We start from the raw sequence: 5,265 nt of genomic DNA on the forward strand, positions 1-5,265 counted from the left end.
GGCCCGACGCCGCGCCCCCCCAGATCCCGTCATCGGAACGACGCCGCTCGCCTCTCCGTCGTCGACGCGCCCCCGTCCTCCTCACCACCGGCTTGCCTCCCCTACGCGCATCGTCCCCGTCTCCCCACCTCGACCCCTTCTGCCCCGACCCTACAAATCGCGGTGAGGCCCCGCCTCCCTCTGCTCCGCACGGTCACCGCACGCCGCCGCTCTGCCCGCCTCTACTCCCTCGCGCCGACGTGCACGCGCGCACATGCAGCCACAATCGCGCCCGAAGCTGCGTGAGCTCTGCCTTCCCCACTACACCTCGCTCGCGCCGTCGCCCTGCATTGCCTCGCCGGCAGCCACACCCTGCCTGCCGAGCCCGCGGCAACCATGTTGCCACTACTTCCGACCGCGGCGCTCCACGCCCTTGTCGGTCCTTCCCCGTACACCGCGCCTCGTCGGTCGCCCCGCTTGCGCCGTTGCCGCCGGCCGATTCTGCCGCTGCCCTCGTTCGCCGTTGTGCCGCTGCGTGCTCCCGAGCACTGCAGCCAGGACCACGCAGCGCGTCCACCCCCTTCTCCGCCCGGCCGCTGCTCACTGGAGCTCCCCGCCGCGCCGCATCGCTCCCACCGGCCACCTCCACGCCTCCACTGCACCCCCTGCTCCGACCGGCCACAGGGCGCCTGAGCCCCCACGCCGCACGCCCCCCTGCTCCCCCACAACGCTCACCTTTGCCCCGGCCAGCGCCCGGTGCCAGCCTAGCCGCGCCCGGCTCCAGCGCCCGTTAGCGCCCGGGCGCCCGCTAGTGCCCGCACGCCCGTTCGGGCCACGCCCGATAGGCCCTCTAGCCCATGACAAACGGGGCCCACGGCCAGAAAGTTTTAAAAAAAGGAAATTAATAATAATAAAAAATAATAATAAATGAATAATAACTTAATTAGTTAGTTAATTAATTAATTAAAGAATTAATTAAGTTAATTAATTTTGATTAATTAAACTAAACAACTAATTAAACTAATTAATCATGATTAGTCTATCTATATCTATCTATCTATCTATCTATCTATCTATCTATCTATACCTCTATATCTATCTATCTATCTATCTATACCTCTACTAATTACAGACTCCCAAAAAATTACCACGTTAATCAGTAATTAGGAGCCGTTAATCTGGTGGGTCCAGATTATTACGGTGTAGATTCGATTAAAATTTTGCTTTTGTTGTGATAAAAAAGCTCCAAAACCTAAAACACGATTAGCAATCTTTTATCTCTTTCATTCACGTAAAAAAACTCCAAAGCAGTCCACCTAAAACACGATTAGAAATCTTTATCTCTTTCATTCACGACAAAGAAACTCAGATTCATCTATGTCTCCTTCCATATAAAAATAAAAGGAAAAAAAACATGTCGCCTTTTCTTCAGCCCCGAGCAGCCGCGCCACCAGAGCTCGCGAACCTTGCCGACACCTCGACTCCTCCGTCTCTGGTGCGCCGCTGGAGCATCTGTCGCCTGCCGGCGAGCTCACCAGCGAGCAGCAGCCGCCCTCCTGCCTTGCCTTTTTCCCGTCCTTCCATGCTCCTCTCTCACCTCTCTCTGCCTTGCCTCCACAGGGACATCGGGACATCGCCGGCATGCGGAACGAAGCCGCCCCAACTGGATCCACGTCCTCCGCCATCGCCCGCTCTCCCACCATTCTTCCTCACCTCGAATTGGTCGCGCCGGTAGCCGTCGTTGCCAGATCCTACCTTGGTCGCCCACTGGAAGATCCAGCACCCTATGCATTGCCACATCGCGCCTCTCACCGTCGAGGGCGGCAGGAACGACGGAGTCGTGCATGTGTCGGCTCCTATGTGGTGCGTGCGGAGCCACTGGCTCACGGAACGGCTGCAGGCCTGGAGCACCCCCTACCTCGAGCGGCACGCATGCATGGTTGGTGGTCGAGACATCAGAGGAGCTTCAGCAGGTGTCGTTGATCCAAAATTACTCCTTCCAGTACAACGTTCCCCAATGCAAAGTGTCCCTTTGTTTCCCCTGCCCAGCTCCAATCTTGATCCTTCCATGTTTGATGTAATGTGTACAGAGAAACAAGGCCGCCGAGCCAAATTTGCTGAACCAGGCTGCCAAGTTTGAGGTAAAAAAACTCAGCAGGGAAGTATCTATCCTGAATTTTCTGCACTACATAAATTTACCCATAGAATATATCTCTAATAGTACCCTGTCCAAAATGTTAGTGTTATTTCTGCAATTTTGCAAGCCGAATTTGTGCCAAGTGCATTGCTTAATATATCTCTAATAGTATATGTCCATTGCTATTTCCGAGATCTTCAATCAATTTCTATTACAACAAAAAAATGATCCCTATCAACATATATAGTATGCACTGGGAAATCATGATTCATGGGCAGCTGATATATACAATGGTTGATAACAATTACTTTAGGGTCTCCATTCTACTATTTTTTTTACATACTCAACAAATTTGTGACATCTTATCTGGTAGAGAAAACAGTCCGAGATATTCTGTTCTTACCTACACATAATTCCGTATTGATGACTTAGCATTCAACATGATTCAGTTTCTAGCCTGTATACATTAGTATTATTATGAGCCGCCTAAAAAGTTTTTGGGCTTTTAGTTTCAGTTATAGTCATGGACTGGGCACAATTCACAGAATAAGAAAATGTATCAAGCATTAATTTTATATGTGTGAAGCATTTTACAATGAAACGTTATTCAGATCTCTCTTTCAGATCTCTCTTACAGATTTCTCTTACATGAAAATTCTAAACATTATTCAGTACTGAGGACCAAATTTAGAAAATTCTAAACGAGTGGTGAGTTCAATCAGGTGAAAAATTGTAGGTCGAACATGAAAGGATGCACATTCGTTTTTGAAGTTGAAAATAACGTTTCATGAAGCAAACTTGAGGTATCAATCATGTCTCACTTTTTTTATTTGTATAATTGGTTGACATATGAGATGCCTTAGGTTGTCTCACAGTGATACTCATGATTTTTTGCTGTGCAAAAAAATACCTACAGTACAAGAAATTATAAGAAGTAAATAGCATCAAAACGAAACCATCGTTGCTTTTTTTGGATGGAAATAGGTGAGATCTATTAAGCAATAATAGGGTTAGGAATGATGGTTGCTGATAACTATACATTTTTATGGATAGTCATATACCTGGATGTCATCCTTCAAACACGAATACCTGAATTCTTATAGCACCTAAATGATATTGTTTAGTTCTCCTTTCTAGAGTCTCTTTTGCGTCATGGTATATCTGTTATCAAGAATGATGCTCAGAAAATTCTTCGTTCCATGCCAAATGACATTTTGTTTCGACTTGATAACACCAGGTAACATGGTGGATGTCGCAACACACAATAGTTAAACTGTAGCGACATAGATATATGAAAGGGTAAATCATCTTAGCTATAGTGTATGGAAAAAAGAGCATAGATTAATGATGCTGAGAGCTAGCTCTTGCCGCATTATCATCTATCTATAGCTTTCAAGGACCAGTAATTGTACGATTGTATCATGTGATTGGTACTACAAAATTGACAATCTTTGTGTATTAATATCTTAATTTCAAGATGAATTGGAGAAGGGAGTCTGCTCTACGTTTTCTAATCTGTCAGTCAATGTGTAAATCTGGTATTGATGTACAGTTATTAAGAAAGTTTCCTTTTACAGATATTCTGCTAATGATAGGAAGCGTGGTTTAAAACTGCTCTGGCTGGAGTTGTATGCTTTGTGACTGAAGACTAGAGCTTGGTGTCATGGTGACTTGCAGCCACTCCTGATGGTCCTACCACCCAGCTTTTACTCTCTCAAATTTCCTTATTTTCATATTAACACTGCTATTGGGGTCAATCTATGTTGTTTACTGCTCTAATCAAGCTATTGCTAGGATTCCATGTTTCCTACATTGTATTATGCTGATCATTAGTAATTCAACCTACATTGTATTATACTGGTCATTAGTGGAATGTTGATTCTGTGATAATCTTAATACATCCATGGCTGTTGAGGAAATAGGGAAAATGTATAAACTGGTGAAATATCACACATTAACCTCCTCTTAGATCTAAACTAAGATCATATGGGTTCGGCCGTGCATGTCCATACATAGTGCATCGGGTTAATGTGCCTGAAGCGTAAGGACTCATGACATATTAACGAAGTGCACATGTTGAGTTAAAAAAGTGTACATTTGTTTTTTCTATTACGAAACATTTGACGATGTTTTGTTTTGATCTTAAACAAAATGGTGCAGAAGCAAGTCAAGGTTTAGTTACTGTAATTTTACTTACTGTAATTTCCACTCTGTTCTCTACAAGAAAAATAAATTATGGATAAATTGCAGTGATAAGCTATCAAAAAGAGACGTACATTTACTTATATTGCTCAATATTCAATTGATCGATTAGTTTTTAGTTACAAAAGTGTGATGTTTCAAAACTGAAAAACGAACTATTGGTTTAGTAACTAATTACAAAACACAACTAAGCATGGAAATAAGTAGCTAATTGTTTTGGCGTCACCTACTTATGTAATATCTGTTCCCGTATGCACATTTCTTTCTATTTTCCAGTTATGTGACATGATTGTCTGAAGTTTAATGCAACCCTCGAAATGTTTCTTGACTAAATGTCTAAATTCAGTGCACCTAGGATTTTCTTTATGAGGTTGCATCAGTATATTATACTGGGCTTTTGATTCAAATACGAATTTCTCCAACTATCTTTTGTGCCCGGTGTAGTCTCTTCCTCGCGTTGGGGAATTCAGATGGTTATCAGAATCAATTGGGGCATGCTCGCAACAACATCACTATTCACATGGTTGAGGTGGCAGAGCAGCTAAACCAGACGGTGACCTCGCCCTGGAGATGGAGGCGAGCCGCAGAGGGCCTTGCTACGGCATTGTGAAGGAAATCAATAATTACTTATTTCCAATTTGTTGTTTTATAATCGGTAGCACCTGTATTTACTCAATAAACGAGAAAGTCCGATGCATTGCTCATGATCCCCTTTTGTGGGGTTGTAATCTTGATGAAGAAAGAAATGTATATTTGCGTTGTGAAATGTTTCTTTGCCCTTTGGTGGTCTGGCCATGCAAAACACTCAATTATTAATGAGCATATTTTCTCCTCGGTACTACACAACATATGCTGCTTTACTTTGGTGTTGTTAACCAAACTCTTCTCAACTGAGCTGAGAGCATGCCGAATTTAATAAAAAATCCAATACTGATTTGATTCAGAAG

At 44.0% G+C, this 5,265-nt stretch overlaps 1 long non-coding RNA gene across 1 annotated transcript; it reads left to right on the forward strand.

The window, feature by feature from the left end:
- Positions 1-1,425: 1,425 nt before the first annotated feature.
- LOC119302399 lies at positions 1,426-5,017 on the forward strand. The gene is made up of 3 exons (XR_005147545.1): positions 1,426-1,952; positions 2,070-2,919; positions 3,694-5,017. It is a non-coding gene; the product is annotated as an uncharacterized LOC119302399 (long non-coding RNA).
- The last annotated feature ends 248 nt before the right edge of the window (positions 5,018-5,265 follow it).

The sequence above is a fragment of the Triticum dicoccoides genome, chromosome 5A (assembly GCF_002162155.2).
Source record: "Triticum dicoccoides isolate Atlit2015 ecotype Zavitan chromosome 5A, WEW_v2.0, whole genome shotgun sequence".
In the NCBI taxonomy this organism is placed as follows: Eukaryota; Viridiplantae; Streptophyta; class Magnoliopsida; order Poales; family Poaceae; genus Triticum; species Triticum dicoccoides.